Here is a 25,553-nt window from a genome sequence, read left to right on the forward strand (position 1 = left end):
ATGTTGCCAGATGCCATGTCAGAACTTTATCACCAACTTGAAGCCATAGGATCAGAGCAGCACGGAAATTGCCATGATTCTCTTCCGATTCCCTTGATGTAATAGGTTGTCCACTGACTCTGTGTCCTTGAAGAGCTTTACCTTGTTTGGCACAATGGAATATTGATTCCACTATTGGTACAAGTCATTTTCTGTTTTCCAAAATAGTTTTCTTTCAGTTGCTCTCGATCATAGTTGTAAGAGCAACAGACTTCCCTTCAAAAACAGAAGAGAAGTTAGCTGTCGCTCTCATACTCTCTTTGTGATACATGGAGGAAGCCTGGGAATTTTACATGGAGCCCTGAATGTCAATCAGCTTTCGACAGCTTAAAAAATTATATTATCAAAGCTGTAGCTCTCAAGCCTTATGATCCTCACAACAAATCTATCATTGTTGTGGATGCCAGCGCATACGGTCTAGGAGCTGTTTTAATGCAAAGGAAAGACAACTGCGAATGGGTAGTTGCTTTCGCTTCTCGTACGCTAAAGGGGGCGGAAGCTACCTATTCTGTTATTGAAAAGGAAGCCCTTGCTTGTTTTTGGGGTATCAACCATTTTAGAACCTACATTTGGGGCACCAAGTTTGAATTGAGAACAGACCACAAACCATTAGTAGACATTTTCACTACAAAAGGAGCCGGGAAAGCCACACCTAGAATCGCAAGGTGGTTGTACAGATTGCAGGAATATGATTTTCAAGTAGCGTACGTACCTGGCCTTAAAAACATGAATGCTGACTGTTTATCGCGCTTACCTCTTCCAGCAATCTCCAATGATGATGTAACTCATGAAGATCCTGATGACGGGTGTTTGATAGCCTCAGTAGATGAAGCTTGCAATGGTGCAATTAGCTTAGAGGAGTGGAAACAGGCCATTTTGATTGATCCCGTATTACAACGAGTTGTTTCATGTTTAGCTGATCATTCCGATCGTCATTTATTTACAGATGAGGACTTATCAGAATACAAAATGATTTGGTTTGAATCATCTGTTGAATCAGCAACAGGGTTTGTTAGGAGAACGGATAAATTGGTTGTACCTTTGGGATTACGCTCTAGATTGTTGGAACTTTTGCATGAAGGACATTCAGGTATGTCTAGCATGAAAAGGAGGGCGAGATGTGATTTCTGGTGGCCTGGTATGGATAAAGATATTGACAGATGTGTAAGGAACTGTGTTGCATGCATATGTAGTGACAAATCACATGTATTACAAGACACCACCATCACTCCCACAGTATTTCCAGAGAGACCGTGGCAAAAACTAGCCATGGACATTTGTGGTCCGTTTAATGCCAGCCACATAGCTGGTAAATTTGCTTTTGTTTTAATGGATTATTATACAAAATGGCCTGAGGTGGCTTTTGTGAAGGAAATTAAAGCATCCAATGTTATCAATTTCTGCGAGGAAATTTTCCATAGGGAAGGTTATCCTGAGAGTATCACTACTGACAATGGTCCACAGTTCTTAGCTAATGAATTTCAAGAGTATCTGAAAGAGCATGGTGTGAGACATAGTGCTACAGCTGTTTACAATCCCAGGGAGAATGGTATGGTTGAAAGGTTCAACCGTGTATTGAAAGAATGTATACAGTTGGCTGAAATGGAGGGTGTAGATTATAAGTCTTCTGTCAAGAAAATGTTATGGAATTACTGTAATACACCCCATTCTGCTACTCGAGAAACTCCTTTCAGTCTTCTCAAGGGGAGAATGGCGTGCAGTAAAATCACACCAGCATGGATGCGTAAGGGAACTTCGAGGTTGGTTTCTAGGGAAATTTTGGAGCAAAGAGTAAGTGACTATCAATGCAAATATGCCCTGAGACATAATGACAAAATTAGAGGTCATACACGTGTATTCAAAATTGGAGTTTGGGTGAGGACTTCACTAGAGGGTATTCCGAAAACTGGTTCATCCAGGTGGTCCAAACCCAGAGAAGTGTTAAAAGTTAGTGGTAATTGTGTAAGGCTAAATGATGGATGGTGGTGGCACCTTAGGAAACTAACTATATGTAATGATTTTGAACGGAAGTTGTGGTTAAATAAGGAATGCTGCGTTAGTGTTCCAAATGCTAGTGATTCCAATATTGCTGTAAATAAAAAAAATATAGTGGCAGATTCGTCAGTCACGAATAACCAGAGAATCAGAAGATTATCTGGTCGCATTGTTTGTAAGCCTAGTTGGCAAAAAGATTATTATTGTACCTAACAATTTCATGTTCCATCATTTTGCACTGTTTTGAAGCTGTTCTGATTTTTGTGTTATTTAGCTTGCTGTTGAGATCTGTGATCATCTTATCGTTCTTTTTAACTTATCAATTTTTGTTTTACATTTATCTTTTGTTCTTTTGTTTTGAAGAAGGGAGATGTGTTATATGCTATACTATTTTATGTCTCCCTCTCCTTGCTGCTCAGCCTGAGTGTGTGTGATGTAGTTAGAATGTTCATGAATGCATGGTTTGAATGTGTTGGGCAGTTCGAGTGTGGCGGCTGAGCAGCAGGACGTAGTTCCCAGTGGGGCCTCCTTTATTCCTCATCTTATAATCAATAAACTTCATAACCACGTTTACGACTACTGGATTCTTTACTACGGAAGCATCATCCTCATTGTAAAAAACATCATTTCATGCAATGTTTCCATTATGTCAAAGGCTGAGTTTAGCACTGTAGGCAAGCCATGGACAGTAGACCATTCAATTCAATTCAATTTATTGCATAATTAATAAAAATTATTACAATCCACATTTAATATAAAAACAATTCTAAAACTTGCGTTCATAAATTACTTATTTCGTCTTGTTTTTTGTTTTGTTTTTTGATTTTTTTTTTTTTTTTTTAAAACCATGTCACAAAGTCCCCGGAAGAATATACTTATAGTTTTTGAGTTCTTAGTCTAACACGTTTTAAGATGTAGTCACGAGGTAAAACGTCCGGCCTTAATCACTGTGTTCCTCTTTAATTGTAGTGTAGGGCTGCTCATTTGCCCGGGAGTAGTTTTTTAGCTTCTGTCATAAATTTGAGTCCCCGGCAAGCAAAAATGGGAGAGGAGCCACTCAACCAAGTTATTATCGCTTGCCGGCATGTTTTTATGTTCAGATTGAGACAAATAGCACGTAGGTATTTCCTTCTCAATGTCATTAGCGCTGGGCACACGCAAAACAGGTGAATTAGAGTTTCGTTATTATAGCCACATAGTCTACATTGGAGACTTTCGTTCTGATGTTTCCACGACGGTCTTAGATCTTTTGAATAATACAGACCCAGTCTATAGTCGATGAAGATTTTTTTTAAGTGTTGACTAAAGTGAGTTGCGAAATAGGTCTGCTGTTTCTGATAAGAGTAGGAAGAAATTACGGTCCAAGCATGGTGTCGAGTAGCCAATATTTTTTTGTCCTCTAGTAGAGATTTCCTTTTTGCCACTCTGTTGGCTATTTTACAGAAAGAAGTATGTTCAATTTCTTTGTTCCAAGTTTCTAGGAGATCTAGTTCGTGCAAGCAGGAGTTCAAGTAGGTTGCCCAAGAGTTTCCGGTAGACTCTCTGTCTTGGGTGCTTATCTCTTGCCAACAAACCTGGTGCATGGACTTGGATTGGGCTAGCCGAAGTTTGTGACACCATTTTACAAACCTTGACATTGAACGTAGGTGTTGATTTTGTAAACCAAATTCGAGACGGATTTGAGCCGCAGATGCTGATTTAGGCAGATTGAACACAGATTTGTAGATTTTGTTCTGTAATTCATTTAAGATTTTGGCCTCGCCTCCGAGCCAAGTGACTAGTCCATATGATAGTGTAGGTTGAATTTGGGCAGACATTACCCTAAGGAGGTGCGTGTAGTTGGGACCCCCCATTTTTTGTTGAAGCTGTCTATATGCGTAAATCAATGTTTGGGACTTTGCTTTTATAGTCAAAGTGTGTTCTTTTTTTGAATTGCCTTTCCCAATCGTCACGCCTAGGTACCGGTAATAGTTCTCTTCTTCCAGCACTGACTTATCAATCGTCCATGTAAATGTAATCTTCTTGTGCTCAACCAGTCGCAGAATTTTTGTTTTTTCCCTATTTAATTCCAATTCTAAATAGGATTGAAGATTGGTTATTAGGCGTTGTAAACCTATTGGGGTTTTACTTAGTAGAACAATATCATCAGCAAACTGTAGGATTGGAATATAATCGTTCCCTAGTTTGGGTGCGTGGCTGTTTATTTGTCCTAGGTTACTACCTAAGTCTGCCAAAAACAGGTTAAATAGGCACGGGTCCAGGACACAGCCTTGTTTTAAGCCGTCCTGAGTTTTGATTTTTGATGTTAAGCTCGATCCCTGGCTTAATTTAACCCTTGCCCATGTGTCGGTGTATAGGCGGATTATTGCGTTTAGCAACATCCTAGGCATACCCCAGTCTTTGAGCTTTTCCCATAGTCTTGACCGGCTCACTCGATCGAAGGCTGCTCTTATGTCTATAAAACACCCGTACAATCGTTGGCTCTTTTTCTCAGCTCTCTCCATTAGCAGTGCCAGTGTCATCAGGTTTGTTGTTGTCCCCATCCCCTGTCTAAAGCCGATTTGGAAAATGGGAAGTAAGTTGTTGTTTTCTACCCATTCTTGAACCTGCTCTAAAAGACATGAAGCATACAGTTTTCCTTCTACATCTATAAGAGAGATCAGCCTATAGTTAGCTGGGTTTCTTCTGTTCCCCTTTTTGTAGATGGGGTGGATGATGTTTCCTTTCCACGATGTTGGCATACGGCGAGAGATAAAGATTTGGTTGAACAAAGCTGTTAGGTGGTTGGACCAGAAGTCCTTATTTAATTTAAATACGGCTGTCGGTAGTCCGTTTGGGCCAGGTGCACCCTCGGGTTTTAGTTTCTGTAGAAGTTTTATTACACTTTTGCAGGACGTCAGTACTGGCTGGTCGCGATCCCGTTTTTCCTTGTCCAGGTCGATTAGCTTATTTAAACTTTCCTGGGGGCCCACTTGGTTACCTGAATCCGTTGCGTTAGTTGCCCGTAGCATTTTGTTAAATGGAGCAGTGTCCTTTGTTGCATAGAGGTTCCTTACGTGGGCTTCCCAGACATCGGCATTGATGCCGGGATCTTGAGACATCTCTTCACCTTTGTTCAAATTATTAATAATCCCCCAGAAATCCCGAGAGATTTGCTGTTTGCTGGCTGATAGAAGTTTTAGCCATATTGATTCTTTGTATTTGGCCTATGCCGCCCACAGCATTTTACGGTAATTCTTCCTCAAGCTCCTTATCAGACTATGGTTTGAATTGGTTCCATGGTTTTTAGACGTGTGAACGTTCCGTTGCTCCCTAGATATTTTTTTTTTTTCAGTCTTAGTTCTTCAGTGAACCAGGGTTCTTTTAAGATTTTTGAGTTGTTTTGTATGGCTGGGGGAGCAGAATGCTTTTGAATTAAAGTCTCAACCAGGTTTTCCCAGTGTTTTAAAAGGTCTCCGTCCTCTAGTTGTTCACGTTCTAACATAAATTTGCTTGCTGTTGCCTGGATTTCTTCGATTTTTCCCCCTCTCCATCTGATTTTTCGCAAGTTAAATTTCTCCGGCAAGTGAGACAGGGAGATTATCTTGTTAAGCCTGGTGACTGCTGTTTTCAACCTGATGATTTGGGGAAAGTGATCACTTTCTGTATGCTGGACTATGTCATAGTCTACAATACTATCTATTATGCTCTTACTTATTATTGTAAAGTCTATGGTGGACTTGACTTTCCCACTCGTGTAAGTTGGTCCTGTTGTTGAGTTTCCCCTTTTTTCACTTCTGAGGATTGACAGGCCCTGTGTTTCTAGTATATTCAAGAAGGTTGCTATGTAACCTGATCCGAGTTTTGTGGTCTGGTTACGACTAGATGTTCCGTCTCTCATTAGGTTAGAATTAAAGTCCCCTGAAATTATCAGTGGACATTGCTCGTTTGATTTCTGTAGGACTTTAATGAGTTTAGCTAGTGTTTCCATGTTTTCTTCCTTGCTTGACCGTTCAGGGTGAATGTAGATATTTATTATTAAAAATTGTTGTATCAACTTTCTGGTTATTTTTACTACTTGAACCCAGCTTAACCCCACGTCCAACATCTCGGTTTCCCAGTTAAAGTTCTGAGATACGTATGTCGATAGCCCTCCGCGTGGATGTCCAAATTTGGACAGCTTCTTTGCCAAAATGTGGTGTTCTGCGAAACCTGGAATTGCAGGATGTGTCAGGTTCCAGGTCTCTTGGAGGAGGAGTATGTCATGTTTTTGAAAAAAGTGTTGGGTCTCGTGATCCTGATCCATACTACTAAAGCCATGTGTGTTCCATGAACACAAATTAATTATTTCCGGATAAGCTTTATCGGTATGTTGGTTTAGTGTGTGTTTATTAAAGAATGTTGTTGTGTCTGTTTTAGGAACTCTGTTGGTTTAGTGTCAAAGGGATCCACGACCAATCCTGGACTGAACTAAGGGGTCCTTTGTTGCAAGGCTGGATTGGGTAAGTATGCGTTGTTCCAGGGGTTTTCTCCTGGGTAATAGAGCGGACACCACGGAGACATGATTTATGCTTGTGGCCAATTGATTCATTCCCTTTTGGTGAGGAAGTGCCTCCGGTTAGGGGATATGGGTATCTGGGGCATTTATGTTGGATCAAAGTTATACCCCAGCGCTCGAATGATCCTTTGTTGGCAAAGATTTTAGCAGCTGTGTCCTTTGAGGCCCAGGTGGTAACTGAGTCTTCTATGTCTGGAGAGTGTTTGTTTTGCCGAAATTCCACTGCCAACAAGTCTTGGGAAACTATTCCCCTTAGCTCTGGAATAGTGTTGATACATTTTATTATGTTCCCTCTGTTGAGTGTATCGTGCCTGTCTCTTGTTACGTATTCTGGTATAAATGATAAAATTGGTTCCATATCTTCCTTGCAGATTGTTTGGCTTTCTCGGGAATCCGGCTAAAGAGATTCACCATTGCTTGTAGGCCTGGTTGGAGCCTGTCTTGAGCTTTCCTCCTTTTTCTTGTCCCTGGAGGAGGCCTGTTCTCCATTTATGCTTTGAATGATTTTGACTTGATCTTGATTTTTGCTGTGTATTGTACATTGGCGTTCGTGTTCAATTTTTATGATCTTAATTGGGGTCTTGTCCCTAATGAGTCCCCACGCTCCTGTTTGATATATTTTGGATTCAACTTGCGCTCGGGTAAAACTATAAACCGAACAGTGCCTAGAGGAGCCCTTCGTCGTGATCTTCAATGGGGTCCGGTCGATCTCTTGATTAACGAGCCTAGTTTTGTGTCGTGAGTGCTTGGAGTTTTTGTCGTGTACTCCGCCACCCCTTTTTTGTATTGTCTCTATGCTCCGAAACTTTAGAGGCGGACTGGCCTCGGTGGAAGTGATTGAGTCAATTAAGAGTGAGTGGTGGTTTACTAAGTGCTTATTTCGAACGTCCCCAACTAGTGTGGCCGTTGTCAATCCTTGTTTGCCAGGCCTTTCTGTAATAATTCCGGATGTTAGTAGTGACAAACGCTGGTTTAAACTTGGTGTTAAGCCTGGTTCGTGAGGTGACTCAAGTGGCGTGGATTTCTTGTTCGGAAGGCTTAACCGTTCATGCTCTGGGTCCTCCGTTCTGCTAATCAAAGTGTTCGGAGGATTATGTAGCTTTACTGGTTCTCCTCTTGAGTTGTTTCTGAATATCGGAAAGAGGAGGTCTGAGGCAGTTGGTTGGTTGCTTTTTGCCTTTGATCTTCCCTTCCTGACTCGTTTCCTTTGCCTTTTTGTCAGATTGACTTGGGGTTGAGGGTGGAGAGTGACCGGGGGTATAGTTGGGTGAAGTTCAAGAATGTTGGGTTCCTTTGGCTGGTGCTCTGTACAGACTGTTTGGTTGTGTAACCTGTCCTCCCCTTTACTGGACTTTGTGCTTTGAGAACTTGAAACACTACTTTTTTCTTTTCTAGGATTGTTTTTTTTATTGACTGGTAGGTCTTGGTTGGTTTTGCGATTGTTTGATAATTTTACAACTCCCAGTATATCTTTTAGGATTTCAGGAAGAGATGCTAGTTTCTCAATGATACTCCCACATTCACAAATGGTTGGTGAAGGGTCAATGTGTCCTTTGTTGGATAAAAATGTATTTGGAGTATTGTTTGGGGATTCCTCCACCCTTGATCTATTTACCAATGTAGATATTATTGTATCAATCTTGGAGCTAATGAGTGCAATGTGCTCTGCAATTATGTTTATGAGGTCAATTTGGACTTCCATTTTGTCTGACTGGTAGTTGAGCGCATTTATAGCCTGGTCAAGTATACTTATTAGTGCGTTCCCCCAGTGTACGTTGGGCTCTTGGCTACCTGTACGCCGTCCTGTTTGCCTGTAGGTGAGATCTTACTTCCTGATGAGATGGAAATAGGCAGCTGCGTGTTTTCTTTGCTTGTTGATCCACCATAACTAATGCTGTCTTCTATCCAGATTCTTTGGTTATCAGGGTTTTCTGCCAAATTGGATAGTGTGGAGGCAACAGGGCCCAGTGTAGGCTCCTTAAAGGGTGGGTCTTGTGATGGAGTGGACCCTGGCGCCGGTGTTTTTAGTATACTTGTTCTTGTTGTTTTTTGTCGATTTAAACCGTTTAATACAAGGGGGGACTGTAACCGGACGTCCTCCCCTCCTGTCCTCTGTTTTGGTGATTCGTTAATTTCACACTGAAGTGACTCTTTTGACAAGTCTCCGTTGTTTCTGTGGCCGTTTGAGTTCGTTTTTTCCAGACTATTGAAGATGTTCTCTAGAGATTCATTTCCTATACTTGTCAAAACAATCGGTGATGGTTGTTGATCACTCATCACGTCTCTTTTGCTTGATTGAGAATTAAGTTGAGTCTGGTCCTCTTGCCGCCGAGGTGTCGACTTGATTTTAGGCACAGGTTGGTTTAGTTTATGGACCTGGGCCTGGGCCTGCACAGTTACCAGGCGATATCCTGGAGGTTGGTTACCCAAGTGTTCGGAGGGTAAAAGTGGGAGAGGTCGTACTGTTTCGCTAGATGTTAGGTCGAGTGGCCAGTTGCCCGGAAGAGAGCTTGCCAAAGGTTTAGAAGGTTTAGGCTTGGCTGGTTGGATGGGGCTCGGCAGGTTTTGTGCCTCCTTTGTTGTCACAAAGAGTGCGGAAACCGGGTCTTTTAGAAAGAAGAATTTGTTGATCTTGAGCTGGCTTCCTGAATTGTGACCAGTTTTGACAGGTGTCCCAACGGGTCCAGCCGTCGATGTCCTCAAGACAGCTGGCCCTCCCGTTTGTACTGCTACTAGGATGTTGTTTTCGTGGGGGGTTGTGTCAGAGTTTGGGTTTTTTTTTTTTGCCTTTTTACCCCGTGAAGCTTTACTCGGTGGCGCTTGCCTGTTTGTTCCTGATCTCATGTCCTTATTGCCTGGTTGCCTGCTTTTGGCTGGTTATAAGGCTCTGAATTTAGTGCCGGCTACTGGCACTCGGAAACGCCTGCACGCTCCTGGGCACTGCACTCGCCAATTTCCGGCAGTGCAGGGCCAGTGCAGGGTTGATGGGGCGGTGGGTCAGCAACAACAGCAAGTCAGCGGTGAAGGTGTGAGAGAGGCTGTATGAGGCCGTAAGAGGCCGTGAGAGGGAGGATCCTACTCAATCGATCACTCGCACGGTGTCTGACTTCAGGCCTCCGGCAAACAGCAAAACCTGGCCTGGACTAGGGCCACTCAATCATCAGATAAGGTGAGAGCCTGCAGGAAGTATTTCAGCTGTATCACGCCCGACAGGTTCTGCTAGCACTGGTAACTGGCTAATAGAAGGGCAAGGTGGGGCAGGGTGCAGTGGTTGCGGTTGTTTTCAAAATTAGAAGAGAACTCCACCTCTCACCCCGCACCTCTGTTATCTTCTGCTCTCCTCGATGCACTCTTCCATTGATTCAACTGGTGCACTGGAGCTACTGCTGCTGATGGCACCGGTTCCGAGTCCGAGTCCGGCTCTTGAGGCTCTCTTAGATCACTTGCTGCCGCAGGAACCACTCGAACGAAAAGGCACCTGCTCCCGCTTCCCGCTTCCCGCTGCCGCCACCAGACTCACGCCCTGTCAGCAAGGTCCCAGCCCGAGGCCAACTCGGCAGCGGGCTCCGCTGGAGTGGAATCGCGGGAAGCCTGCGGCCAATCGAAAGGCCCCCAGCCCAAGCGGCACTCGGTGGATCCCCGAGCAACGGCTGGGCGGCTGGGTGGTAGGGCAAGTAGAGAGAAGCTGGAAACTGGAAGAGAGCTGCGAAGAGCAGCTCCTGCTTGATCGCCTACACAGCTCTGCTCTGCTCAGCACGGCACCCGGCGTCCCGGCAAACCGCAAAACCTGGACCAGACTCCAGAGTGTCTCGTTCACTCCTGCTCTCGCCTCACACTGCTTCTCCAAGTGAGGCGTTGCCGACAGCAGAGAGAACTCCTAACTCCTAGACCATTCATGTTGAAAGCATCATTTTTGAATTCCATGCTGAACTACTGAAAACTTGTATGATGTCTCAGGTGTCCAAGAAGAGTGCAAAAGATGATAGCGTAACTCATTTCAGTTTGATGATGACACTGTGCTGAGTCTTGAGACATCTATGAGTTCTCCTATATCTAAGGTGTATGAACTCTTTGACTGTTTCAAACATGGGCTAGTAGCTGTTGGTGTACCAGTGGTTGTATATGCAAGAAACTCAGAATCAAGCAATGTGGAGTACAGCTGGAAAATGGCAGTGCAGGTTCTTCATCTAACTCAGCACATGCTGTCCAAGGATCTTGTTTTGCTTGCTTCCATCTTTCGCAGTTTAACATTGTGTGGTCCAAAACCTCTGGTGTTCGGCATCCTGCAGTGTGCGGCATCCTGCAGTGTGCGGAAAGCCATGTCTAGTGAAATATACAAAGGTACTCATGTCAATTGCTTCATTATTACAAAACATTTGGGGGAAAATAGAATACTGTAATTGTTTTCTAATAAAGCAACATAAAAAGCCAAGAAATACAAGTTAAACATACAGTACCTCTCTAAATTACCCATAACTCTTTAAAGAAGCAAGCTAGAAGTAGCATAATTTTCTACACAATCAGCATACCACACACTACCCAAATGGCTAAACTTCAAAGAAATGGCTGGAATTTCTCATATTATGAAAATGTCTGATGCAAATCAGACCCAAACAATCAAGAAAAACCATCTAGGTATATAATTAGAACATTACAGTTTCCAATGATTGACACAAAGACTTCTGCCCTCTAGGCATTCAATATATGCATGCCAGTGACCAAATGAACGAACAGGCCTCACAAATATTAGGCTGAGATTTACTAAACTTTCATGCACCACAATGTAGTAAGGGAATGTGCTGCACTGTGTTGCATGAAAGGGAGAGAACAGAAATGTGCCATATGTGCACAAATAGGACACATTTCTGCTGTATCCATCAACTGGTGCACTGGTGCTGTGCAGTGCTGATGCAGACACCATGGTGCAACTGTGCCTGCGTTATGAGCAGGATTTATTTGTGAAAGAATGGATACATGAATGTAGCTCACATGGAAAAAGGAAGTAATAAGGATAAATAAAGATAATTTTCCTTATTACGCCTGGGTCTGGGAGGTGCTCTGTTTGGAAGCAATCCCAGGTTTACTGTTCATAGCAAATGTGGGATTGTGTCACAATCCATCGATGGATACATAGGAATGCCCTAGCTCCACACATGGAACCCCTTCCCAATGCAAGAAAATTCAAGGAACCTCTATGCGCTGCCTCACGTTTCTTTGAAGTTACTAAACCACGCAAAGCTCCACAAAGAGGATTTGTGTGGCTTAGGTATATGCCAGTTAAATGGGTTAAATTATGTCAGTGTAAAGGGAAATCAGAGTGGATGGATCCAGGGGGAAGAACAGGAGAGTAAATGGAAATCTAAAGAGGATGGGTGGGTTAATGAAACAATGGTAAATAGATTTCTGAGAGAATGGGTAAACGGGTGGGTGTAAGGATGGCAGAATTAATGGAAATCCGAATGGATGGCTTGATGGATTAAAGGGTGAAAAAATAGCAGACTAAATGGAAATCTGAAAGTATGGATGGATAGATGTGTGGGTGAAAGGATGCCAAAGTAAACTGAAATCTGAGAGGATGTCTGGCTGGGTGGGTGAAAGAATGGCAGAGTAAATCGATATCTATGAAGATGTGTGGGTAGATCGAATTAGAAAGGGAAATCTGAGAGAATAAATAGATGGGTGGACAAAAGAATAAATTGATGGCTGAAAAACGTTATTGATGCATGGGTAAGTTGAATAATGGATGTATGGGTGGATGGATGGATGGATGGATGCATGCATAGATGATGGAGGTGTGAAAGATGGATGGATGAAATGGCCAATAAATGGATGGAAGTGGTGAAAGATTAAATGATGGATGAAAGAATGAATGGATGACAGAACATAAAGGTGACATGGTTGATATCAACAGGTATAGAAGGCTAGAAGGATGAGTGGATATAAGTTTGCATGGAACAGAATGTTTATTTATTTATTTATTGAGTTTTATATAGCGCTGGCTTGACCCGGAGGTATCAGAGCGCTTTACATGAGGAAGAAACTTTGTTTCAGAACATGGTTGCAAAGTTACATCAGTTACAGGAGCGTAGTTACAGGAATTACATTAAGCCTGAGCATTGAACTACGCTCCGTTCGCGGAGCTTGCGAAGTTTAGGCAACTTCACGATTCGCGTAGAGCGCGAAGTTGCAGATTGCTACGCAATCTAGCGTGTAGCGTAGTAGTTTTGCTTCTTCGCGCGCTCAATATTAATTCTTGCGCGCGCGGTAACATCTTACCGTGATTCTGCGATTGCCAACTTGCTTTTCTGTCCGTTCGCGTGCGCCACGAGATTTGTAATATGGCTGCCCAAGCCCGCGAGAGTGTGCGAACGCGAACACGTCATTCGGGCGCGCGAGCTGACTTCCGGCGGCTGTCTTGGTAAGATCGAGATCCCGAACATGCAAAAACTACAATCTGGCGAAGAATATCTCTCGAGCTTCATAAAACCTTCTCTAAAATTATTATTTTGCTCAGAAAAACTCCTCAGATTGTTATTTTGCTGTAGTCTTTTGTGTAAGGAGTCCTTTAATTTTTTTTACTCTTTTTTTCAAGAGAAAGGAAGTGCCCCTGAGTCTCAAACTTCCTGTTCCTGTCCAGCAGGCTCCTCCCAGTGCTTTGTCCATGTGCTGTTCACTTTCATTTGGATTTGGAGCTGGAAGGATCACTTTTTGTGTCTGTCTGCTGCATCATACCATTGGATTGGATTTATTTGAGGACTTTTTGATTTGAGATTTAATTTACTATAAGTAAATTGGAGAATTGGTGTGGTTGTTTCATTGGGGCTTGTTTGTACCTACATTTTTCTGGTATTTTCATTGTTTTTCAAAATTATTGTTGTGGGTGGCCTGTATTTTCAATAGGGGCCTAGTTGTTTTTCTCTGCAATTTCAGCCAGTAGGGTACCCATGGGTCCATGTTTCGTGGTGTCTGTTGAATTTCAACATCATGTAGGGCATGGATGGCATAGGATTGAAATGCTAAATGTGGCTGTGGTGTATTTCACTGTTTGTGTGTGTGTGTGTGTGTGTGTGAAATACCTTTGTTGGATGTGTGTGCTCTTGATGTGTAACTTCTTTCCAATCCTTTCGTAGCCCTGTTGATTTTCATTTTTGTATTAAAGCTGTGTTGTTTAGCAGGCCTCCTTTGTCCGGTCATATATAGGCCTGCTTCAGTTCATTGTTTTCCATGGCCTGTTGTGACTGTGAGTGGCCATGTGGCTTGTGGCAATTTTATAGTGGTAGTTTAGTAGTGTGTGCTTCTTTTTCCATAAAGGCCTGCATTTCTTTTCTTTGTTCCCCTTGGCTTATGCTTGTTGTTGTTGTGTCCTGGCCATGTGTGTGGCGGTCATTTTGTGAAGGCAGGCATTGTGCTTTTGCCATAGGCTTACATTGTCTGTCTTCCATTTCTTGTTGTTGTGGGTGTGTAGCAGCCATTTTGTGGAGCCATCCAAGCAGTGTGCTTGCTTTTGCCATTCTGTTCCAAGCTTGTGGCCTAGTCTGCCAGTAGGCCCAGAGTTAGTCAGCCTCAAATCTTTGGTGCATTATTTAACTTTACAGTTTGTGTTGTCTGTTAAATTTTTTTTACACCATGGATGGCTTTGGATTGAATTGCAAAAGGTGTTTTTTGGGTGGAATAGCAGTTTTTGGGTGTGTGTTAAATAAATAGGGCTTTTCAGCCAGTAGGTAACCCTAGGGATTCAGCTCGCGTACTTTCGGTAACTCTGCACAGCGCGACAACGCGGACTTACAGTTTTTGTCATTTTCGCGCTCTCAATATGGGTGTTCGCGCACGCGATAAAGCCTTTTTTTTTTACAGTTCGCGATCCCGAACACGCAGAATTTGCAATCTGGCAAACAATATCTCGCGAGCAACATAAATCCTTCTCGAAAACGCTGATTTTGTGCATTTTGCTAAAAAAACTCCTCAGGGGTTCATTCTGCTGTAGTTTTGGAGCACAGTGTCACTTTTTTTTTTTTTATATATTTAGGAGAGGAAGTAAGTTCCACAGAGACTACAACTTCCTGTTCCTGTCCTTTGTAATCACTTTTTTTGTTATTATTGTGGTGGGTGGCCTGAGCATGTGTGGCGGCCATTTTGTGGAGGCAGGCATTGTGCTTTTGCAATAGGCCTGCATTGTCTGTCTTGTATTCCTGACCTTTTCTTGTTTTTGTGAGTGGCCTGGCCATGTGGTGGCGGCCATTTTGTGGTACCAGCCACTGTGCTTTTTCCATAGGCCTCCAAGCTTGTGGCCTAGTCGTACAGTAGGCCCAGGGGTACTACTCATCAATCATCACGGGTGCATGGAAATTAAACAACTGTTTTTATGTTGTGCGTTAAATTTCAACATCATGTATGGCTTTGGAGTGAATTGTAAAATGTGGGCTTTACTTTTTTTTGGGTGTATATTTCACTTTTTGGGTGTTGTAAATAAATGCCTTTAGTTTTTATGTGTATATGTTTGTTGTTGTTGCTCCCTGCATCCATCCAATAAGATGCACACATTTGTATTTAGGGCAAACAGGCTACACTACATTTATGTTTTTGTTCTTTGCTATTCTTCTTCCTGAGTGTACACAGTACAAGTACACCAGGAGCCCTGGCCTTGTCAGTCTCATAAATGTCTATACTGTTGTTGTTCACTGACTTCATAAAATGTCATATTTGTGACCACTCACCAGACACTAAGAAGTTATATATTATATTATTGATCTTTTGACTGATGTTCTTCTGGCTTTTTTGCTTTTGGTGCACAAAAGACGGAGGAGGTGTGTCATCATCATAGACCGTTGTGGTGCCAGACCGACGTCCTGCTGCTGTATACGACGTGACGTGTGAGTGACCTGACCAGGCATCTCTGCAACTTGTGCAACTGAGTGCTGTTTTGACATCTGAAGAAGACGCCCCCAAAGAAAGCAGGTAGCAGGCCCTCCTGTACCAAGAAAGTTGCCATGGAGAAGAAGGAACAGAAGAAAAAGGAAAAAATGACGCATGCAGCAGCAGTGTCCGGGGGCCAAGCAGGGGGCAGCACCTCCGCATCAGTGGGCCCAACCCACCAACCCAGGCCCAAGCAGATGAGTGTGGAAGAGGTAGCCAGCCTTATGGTGGAAAGCAGTGATGCTGAGCCTGAACAAAACTTATCGCTATCTCAAAGTAGTACACAATCAATGCAGGAGGGAACACAGCAGATAAGTGGTCAACAGCCACAACCACCGCCCGCAATAGTAGCTGTAGTTCCTCCCGAAGTAGGGGCAGTTCAGGAAATTGAGCCTCATGCAGAGGAAGAAGAGGAAGCCACTCCTTCAGAAGTTCCATTGTCTTCCAAATCCCCAGCAAGGAAAAGGAGGGTTAGTACATCAAGTTCTTCACCAAGTCCCCCTTCTGATGATCTAGATGCCACTTGGAAGCCACAAACTGAGTCTGAGAGGGAAACACGTCACAAGAGCAGGCATGGGAAAAGGAAGGTTCCAGAAAGCCTTACACTTATGGAGGTTGATGTAGAAGAGCAGGATGATGATGATGATGAGCCAGTCATCACGAACATCACTCCCGGGCCTGAGGATATGGAGACCAACATTTTTACACTATCCAAAATGGCTGCGAGGGATGTAGCACGCATACCTCCAACACAGGTAACACCAACACGACCTCCAGCTTCCATATTTACATTAGCAAAGGGCTGGCAGCGTCCTACATCCAGCACAAGCACCACCTCATCAGAAGTAGGTAGTGGTACTGCACAGAGTCAAATTCAACACACACCCTCCAGTTCATCCGGCATTGGAAGTGGCACCTCCAGCAGGAGACAAAAGTTAAGCTCCCCAGTGTGGGACTTCTTTACGGTTAGCGGAAAGGAGAAGAACATTGCTATATGCTCCGTTTGTCATACCTCTGTTAGTCGTGGTAAGTTTGGTACAAACTATGGTACCGGAGGCCAAATGACCCATCTGAAAAAACACCACGCAATCCAGTGGGAGGAGCACCTTAGTCGCATAAAAACTGGAACCATTGCTGTTGGGGATAAACGAGTAGAAAGTCCGCTCACGGTGGAACAGGAAGAAGACGGAGACATTCTCTGTGGTAGTGGTACACAAAGTAGCCCTGTCCCCAGCACTGCAGTGTTAACGCCCACATCCTCAGCCACATCTCAGTGGCACAAGAGTAAGAGTCAGCCTGAGAAACCAATGAGTACTGCTTTCAAAAAAAGTGTGACGTTGAGCACAGGAAGGAATACCACGCAGCTTACCATTCTTAGCATGTTTACTAGGCCGGAGGGGCAGTACGAACGCAACGACCCAATAGCACGGTTGTACAATGCGAAGCTGGCTAAAATGTTAGCACTGGACCTTCTCCCTTTTTCTTTTGTTGAAGGGGTGGGTTTTCTTGAATTTGTGACCACCATCTGCCCAAAATGGAAAGTTCCCATCCGCTACTATTTCGCAAGAGTTGCTGTTCCAGCACTACATCACGATGTGCTGGAATTGCTTGGAAAAGCCTTAAAACAGAGTGCTGTTCAGAGTATCCACCTGACAACAGACATGTGGACAACTTGCCAAGCCACTGATTACATGTGCATCACTGCACACTGGGTCTCTTTTTCGGGTGTTAAAGATAAGATATCTGACGGTGTTGTTGACACCGCTGAGATTTTTAAAGACACCGGCAAACATGCAACTGTAGCCATGTTTGCTATGGAGAAATCTCATACTGCTGCAAACATTTTGGATGAGTTTAACAGCAAGGTGTTTGAGTGGCTGCGACCAAGAGGGCTTACCATTGGTTTTGTTGCCACGGACAATGGCAGTAATGTAGTTAGGGCCATGAAAGATGGTGGCTATTGGAGGGTCCAGTGTTTGGCACACTGCATTAACATTGTTGTTCAAGACTTTCTGAAAAATGAAAGCAAAGTCAGCAGCTTACTGACCACCTGCAGAAGAATATGCACACATTTCAACCATTCTTTTAAAGCCCGGAAGCAGCTGAGGGTCATTCAACGTGAGCATAAAATGCCGGTCAAAGCACTCATCCAGGAGGTGCCAACACGTTGGAACTCAGTTTATTACATGCTTGAGCGTCTGTTTGAACAGTACATACCACTCAATGCTTATGTCATGAAAAGGTCAGGAGATCCTACTGTGAAAGGCATGACCGTTATGATGGCCCAATGGGACCTCGTTAAATGCCTGACAGAGATGCTACTTCCTTTTGAGGTCTTCACACGTGAAGTCAGCAGGGAGGACTGTACTATGGGCTAAGCTATCCCATTGTTGTACATGCTAGAGCAAGAGCTGAAGGAGGTGTCAGAAATGTACGCAGGTGTGGATGACAAAGTAGACGCATATTATTTGGCGGACACCTTAGCCGCTCGCTTATCTGACAATACAAGGATTCAAAATAACATTGTGTCACATCGACATTACATTACTGCCTCAATTTTGGATCCAGGTTACAAATTATTGCTGAGCAGTAATGAAGTAATTCCTTTTTCAGAAGTGGAAGTTGCCAAGTACAAAACTTTGATAGCTGAGGAAGCCACTGACTTTGAAAACAAACAGATCTTAATTAGAGGCCCGCCACCCCAGGGCAGAAAAAGTACTGCAGGGCACCCAGAGTCAAGTTCTACTTCAGAGGCCGAGAGCAGTGCGTTTGCCTCCAAGCAGTCAACAACACTGCCAGCAATAACATCAACAGCACCAACAGGATCATCAGCCACATTTAAAAAACGGCAGGTGATTGGTTTCTACGGAAAGGGTTTTGTACGTCCATGACTGATGCAAAGGCAAAAGAGGCCAAGCAAATCGGAGCACCCCTGAACATTGAGCGGATGGTTCAGGCCTATTTAGATGACACAACAGAGGTCTTCATGGAGCAAAGCCCATTGGTGTATTGGTATGGGAAAAGAAGCCAATGGCCAGTGCACAGCAGGCTGGCGATGAAGTATGTGGCTTGCCCTGTTGCAAGTGTCTCTTCAGAGCGTGTTTTGAGTGCTGCTGGTGCCATTGTTACTGTGAAAAGGACCAGTCTCTCGCCCAAAAGCGTGGAGAGGTTAACCATGATCAAAATGAATCAACACTTTATACCACCGGAGTACAAAATACGTGAATCACAGCAGGAAGAGGAGAGCGATTTCGATTACATAAGTAGTGGGTTCTTACATGACGTACTTCTGTCCGAACCACCAGAGTTTGAGGACGAGCCCCTCTTCCCTGACAACTAGGCTTTCAAATTGTTCTCCCTTCCTTTATTTGTGTGTGACTGTGTATCTGTTTTTCTGGTTCAAAATCTAATCACAACAAATCTATCAACAGTCTCCTCTTTTTATTTCCCTATTGGAGTTGCACGTCTGTGCATAACTGTCCACTCCACTCCTCAGGGTCCTGCTCCATCTTCCTTACTCTCCCTAAATACATTTCAAGCAAGCCAGACATTGGATGTAGATGGAGAATAGTACAATACATGTTGCCTCTAACAGTCCCTCCATAATAAGTGAAACGTGACTCCAGCTATATTCCGTTTTGTTTCCAAGCCGAAAGAAATTCATCACTGACTGTCAGAAGGCCAGGCAGGCATCAGATCTGACAGCCAAAGAGAACAGCAAGACAGGTAATGAGTGATTATTGTGAATGATGGCATGCATTGCATTGGATGCTTGGCATTGCTTGCTGACTACGAATGAATGTGCATGAAGTCGAACTATACTAGTTTATCGACAAAGTAAAAGTGACTCAGGCCAGGTGACAGCCAATGTTTCCTTGTTGTTTAATAACCACATGTTACTCCTACCACTGCAGGTGCTGCCCAATATCCATTGCAATTATGCAATATGGAATATATTATAAACTTAATCAGTCACTACAGACTGAGATGGTGTTGGAGAACACGTACCACACGGTCATCATGATGCTGCTGAGCATACTATCTTTGCACACAGTCAGTCAGTTGGATCGGAGATAATTTGTGGAATAACTGCGTTTCATGGACTGCCTTAAAAGGTAAACAGTTTCAACAAGAACCACAGCAGACCTAGGCTACATGTCCGTGTAGTGGTGTGGACTGGAGTAGAGTGTAGTGGTATGAGGGACAGTGGCGCTTTGATTTAGTCACTTGATTTGGAAAATGCTAGGTTGCTGCAGTGCATATGCCATTTGTCTGGCTCGGTCAAAATGTAAGGTAAGGGGTAGGGTGCCTGGCCTGTGCCGCTGTTGTCCTGTTCTGTGGCTGTGCTGGCTCCTGAGTCCTGTCTCGTTGTTGTTGTAGCTTAATGCTGTAGAGTAGACACTATGGGCCTCATGTAGGTAGCCAAATACCGGTCGGTAACGGCCGATTTTCGGTAAATATGCCGTTACCGACCGGTATTCAGACAAGTGAGATGTAGGAGTCCAAAAACGACTGTTCGGTAAATATGAGGCGGTAAATACCGAATCATATTTACCGAATTCTAAAATACCGAATCAGATTTACCGAATACATACTTAACGAATCGGTAAATATGAAGTGGTAAATATGAAGTGGTAAAAATGAAAATGACATGTAGGAGCACTCGGTAATTAAGAAATCCAAGAAAATCGGTAAATAAGAGTCGGTAATTAACACGGATTGAAAGCAGGTGGTAACCATCAACAGTGCATATAAGCAATCCCAAAATGCAACAGCGTGGACAACATGGCCGCTATGTATGTCATTGCAAGGCGCCTACGTCTACAGGCAGCAGGACTGAGGGTTTGGCGACGGGAGGAACGCATCTACAGACAGCGCATCACACTATTCCACCTGACTGATGCAGAGATACATGAGAGGTACAGGCTACACCCCGAAACCATCCTGGACTTAATCAGGGACCTTCACCCACTCCTGGACCAGCCAATAAGAAGGGCGCACGCCATACCCCCACATGTGCAGGTGCTCTGCAGCCTACATCTGCTGGCATCCGGCAGTTATCAGGTGGTGATAGCTGCGGTGGGTGGTGTATCCCAGAGTTGCCTGTCACGTTTCTTCAGGAAGTTCCTGGATGCCATGATGCAGAGAATGCACCACTACATCAGCTTCCCCAACACACAGGCTGCACTGCAGAAAACAAAAACAGACTTCTATCACATGGCACAGTTCCCCCATGTCATCGGCTGTATTGATGGTACACACATCCCAATCTGTCCACCAGCTGACACAGAGCACATCTACAGGAACAGGAAGTCCACCCACTCCATCAATGTGCAGGTGATCTGTGATGCAGGGAACATCATCACAGATATTGTTGCAAAGTTTCCTGGGAGCACCCACGATTCGTACATCTTCCAGAATAGTGGGATCTACACACGACTGAGTGCCGGAGAATTTGTAGAGGGATACCTGCTAGGTGAGTAACAGTGACGCCCCTTGCAACCTGCAAATCATAGTGTAAAGAAGCATGTGACTGATGTTTCCCTTTAACTCATCTAGGCGACAGTGCATATGCATGCCGGTCATTCATCCTCACTCCCTACCTACACCCATCAACCCAGAGTGAGAGACGATACAACGTGGCACACAAAACAACACGCAATGTGGTGGAGCGCACGTTTGGACTACTGAAGAGCAGGTTCCGCTGCCTCCACAAGAGCGGAGGCGCACGCCAGTACACACCCATCACCTGCTGCAAGATTATTGCCACTTGTGCAATGCTGCACAACCTTGCCACGAAAAAAGGTACAGATGTGGAACTAACATATTTTGAGGACAACGAGGATGAGTCAGGCCAGCCACAGGGCAACGCAGCTAGAGTGCCAACTGCAATCGATGGGAGAGAGAGACGGACAGAGATCACATGCAACTATTTCTGAGTAAGTAAGGGGACACAGCCAGTTGTGATTAGTCATGACGTAGTTTTAATGTGGCACCACGCCATGAACACATGAACAAGCCAATCTGGCAATATACCATCTATACAAGGAGTATGTCCAGGGTTACGTCACCCATTGGGAAGTGGCTAAGCAGGGCCACATCAATGTTTGCGCATACGCGCTGCAGTGGTGGATGGCACGGCCTGTGCATCCTCACTAGAGCCAACCCCAAGCCGCCTGCTGCTCCTGCGTCCTTCTGGGACGGGGGGTGTGATGCTGCTCCTGCTGCTGGTGTCGATGCTCTCCGCAGCATCCCCTGCAGCAGTTGTCGACGCCTGACTAGTAAATAGCACCCCTAGTGCACTTGTCACCTGCACCATCCCCCGAGACAGGTCGCTGCAGCAGTGTGTTAGGCCCTCCTGCATCGTCACAGAGCGCCGGCACAGTAGAGAAGTCGCAGTTGCCAGACGGTTGAGTGCCCTGTTGGTAGTGTCCCTTCTCTGCCGTTCCCGGCGCCGTGCCTCGATGTCAGCATCTAATTTGCTGCACAACTGCTGGATTGACTGGGACATGTCCCGAATGCCCGCAGCCATGCCGCTGATGTTATTGTCCATGTTGACTAATGTAGTTTTCATCACCCGCATGTGCCTCTGGACTGTCATGACTGCCTTTGTTTGCAGGCGCTGTTGTTTCAACATTTGGCCCTCGAGACCCAAGAAGACACCATGGCCGTCAATGGGTGCTGGTGGACTCTGGACACGTGACCTGCGGCGCCCTCTTGCTCCCGTCTGTGCTGCCTGTGAGGTGTGGGGCACAGTGGCATGGCTCCCTTCCTGGGGCCTGGTGAGTTCTTCAGGGCCCATGCTGTCGTCTGACGAGGTGTCTAAGGCTCGTAGCCTGGCTGCTGGACGCCTCCTCATTCCCACACCTGCAAGCGGAGATGTGGCCGTTGATTCAAACATGAGTGGCGATGCTGGCTCTGGGTGAGGTGATGCTGGTTCTGGGTGAGGTGATGCTGGCTCTGGGTGAGGTGATGCTGGCTCTGGCTGCGGCGAGGCTGCCTGTGTTGGTGGTGCGGCTGCCAGTGGGCCTGCTCCCTGGTCTGAACTTGTGCTGGCTAGAGGTGATATTTGTGGCCGGTGTGCCGTCTCTCCTGCAGCATGCCCTGTCCTGCATGATGTCACATCTGTGGACAGAAATACAACATTGGCTCAGTGTCCCCGAAGGGCTGCATTGAAAGCGTCACAATAAATAATTTCACATTCCAAAATCTCCTCTGTCTCCTTGTGCCTCGAGTGCGTGACATGCCTTGTTGCCCTGTAACATTTACGTCATGGTTGGTGTTTCCCTGACTACATCTCCCGGAATGCATTGCCTGTCTGCACTGACACGTGTGGACTGCAGTGTGATTCTCGTTTCACAATGGGGGATGTGGGATAGGGATAGGGGGTGCTACATTGCTGTGCTTTCGTCTTACCTTGTTGTGTGGCGGCTCTGGCAGAGCTGTCGGCGTCCCCAAGACCCACGACGCTCTCTTGCTCGATTGTGGCCCCCACCAGCTCCTCCAGTTCGGTGAGGGCAGGTGCCCTGTTGGTTCCACCTCCAGTCTGGCTGGCCTCCTTCTGGATGTCGCCCATCTTCCTCTTGGTTACAATCCTCAGGTCATACCAGCGCTTCTTTAGGACCTCTATGTCCCTGTGGGTCACTCCCACAGCATTCACATGGCCTGGATGGCCAGCCATATGTTGCGCTTTTCAGCCTCAGGCACTTGCAGGGATTGCCTTCCAAACAGCTTCTGGTGCTGCTTCACCACCTCCTCCACCAGCACCTGGAGTTCCTTGGGGCTAAATTTCAGCTTCCTCCTCCTTTCCCCTCCGTCTCTCTGTGTTCTCTGGCTGGACATGATGTTCGTTTTCCCGCTCGCACAGGCACTGGCTCCCTGCCTCTCCTCTGCACTCCAAGCCTCTCCAGGGTCGGCTAATTATGTACACCTGCCTGGGTGTGGCCACTTCCTGGTTGGGTGGGCTGTGGTTGCACAGGATTAGCTGTTTCGTCAAGTCATGTGATTTTATTTACCGATTCCGTACATACCGATTCGGTATTTTCCGATTCGGTAAATACCACCTCGGTATTTTCCGATTCGGTAAATACCACCTCGGTATTTTCCGATTCGGTAAATGCCACCTCGGTATTTTCCGATTCGGTAAATACCACCTCGGTATTTACCGATTCGGTGAATTCCGATTCGTGATTACCGAATGTTACCGAATCGGTAACTGTTACCGAATTTTTACCTACATATAACTTACCGATTCTAATTTACCGATTCGGTACGGCTCGGTATTTAAGAAACGGTAAAATTTATTTACCTACATGAGGCCCTATGTATCCTATCCAAGCTGCCTCAGTCTGAAAGTGTTCTCTCAAGAGTCTTGTCTTCTCTTCTTGCACTCCACTGTAATTTAGTTTATTTTTTTTTAATTCAGTTATTTCTCAATACCCCTTTTGTTTTTCCATCTACACTTACATGCCGGCCTTTAACCTGTGCTATAGTGGGAGAAACAACTCACACTACCTCACCAATCTGCATCAGGCAGTGGTACCCAAGATTGATGTGCAGAGTGTCCATGGAAGTGAGGACCAAGAGGAATGACGAGAATGATGCAACTCCACATTTGGACCAGGATAATACAGTAACTTTAGTATCATTCATCATTCGTCTTTAAATTTATTTGATTCCTTTTTTCTCTTCAATCATTATGACTGTGTGTTGTGGTTTGTTTGGTAATTTATCCCTACAACTATTTTTTCATTTCCTTTGCTAGCTTGAAAAATAAAAGCAAGCCCGGTACAGCATGTAATTTGGTTCAGTCTGAGTTCTGAGGGCGGCAGACAGGCAAGGCAAATTTCATATTAATAATTAATTAATTTCTGCCCTGTACTGTCTAATTGTGTAGTAGTAGTTAGTAAGTACAACTCATTATCATTAACCATCAAGTTCTCTTCCTCAGCATGCATGCATTTCCTTTTTCTCACTTTATACTTTGATTTCTTTGATAATGGATCATGGTCGTCTTACAAGATTGTGTTTTACTTTTGTTGTGTCCATGCATACTGTCTGTTTTTCTTTCTCAAACCTTTCTCATAACCCCACTTCCCATCCATTCATCAATCCCTAACCCTCTTCCCCCGGGCTGTATGATTTATATTGAGGTGATGTGACTACATTGATGTACACCAACAATTGATCACACGCTTGTTGGGGCAGATGTGGTGAAAGCAACACTAATTGAATTTCAACTAAGGCAGGGCAAGGATCTTCTTCTGCTTGCCCACCCATGCTGTAGTTTACTTTGTTCAACTACTCCTCCCACAGTCTCTCAGTCAAGTGACTTTCTCTTTCTTTTTTCAAATGCTATTGCCAGTGTCTACTACTACCACCACAATAATGGCATCTTCTCCATTCATTTGGGAAGCCAACCATGCAGCCATCAGTGTGCCGAACTTCATCATCATGAATCACAGGTAAGATACGTTTGGTGGGAGGTATAATGGACTAGGAGGAGAGACTAACAGTACTATTATGACAATTAAAAATAACTCAGTGAGAGGTACTGAATCTATCGATTTGTGTGTTACAAAATCAGCAGATCTTTTCAATCAAACACTGGCTGCGGGCATGCAGCAGCAAGGAAACAAAGTAACAAACCATGTAACTTATATTGAATTCGGAAAACAGTAACCCACCACAAAACATTAACATCGTATGTTTAAGTAAATAAATAATATAAAATTTAATAGACCCTAACAAAAATAAACTATCCCACTCTGACCTAACCCACCCCCCTCCCCAACCCCAACCAATGTCCACAACGAAAGTCCAAGTCCCAATGTCCAAAAGTGAGTCCCCAATGCCCAAAAACCCACCCACCAACAAAAGGAATTAAAAAAGGGGCAAACGACAAGGTCCTCTATAGTCAGCGGGCCTTCAGGTGTTTATCCACCAGGATTTTTACCCGCTACTCTAGGTTCTCCTCCAAGCGGGCCGTCCGGCGCAGAGGCTGGTGGCGAAATGCCCTGCAGTTACATGCAGGGTGGGGGGCAGCAGTGGTTGAGATGGAGGCACAGCG

The sequence above is a fragment of the Triturus cristatus genome, chromosome 4_1 (genome assembly GCF_964204655.1).
Source record: "Triturus cristatus chromosome 4_1, aTriCri1.1, whole genome shotgun sequence".
In the NCBI taxonomy this organism is placed as follows: domain Eukaryota; kingdom Metazoa; phylum Chordata; class Amphibia; order Caudata; family Salamandridae; genus Triturus; species Triturus cristatus.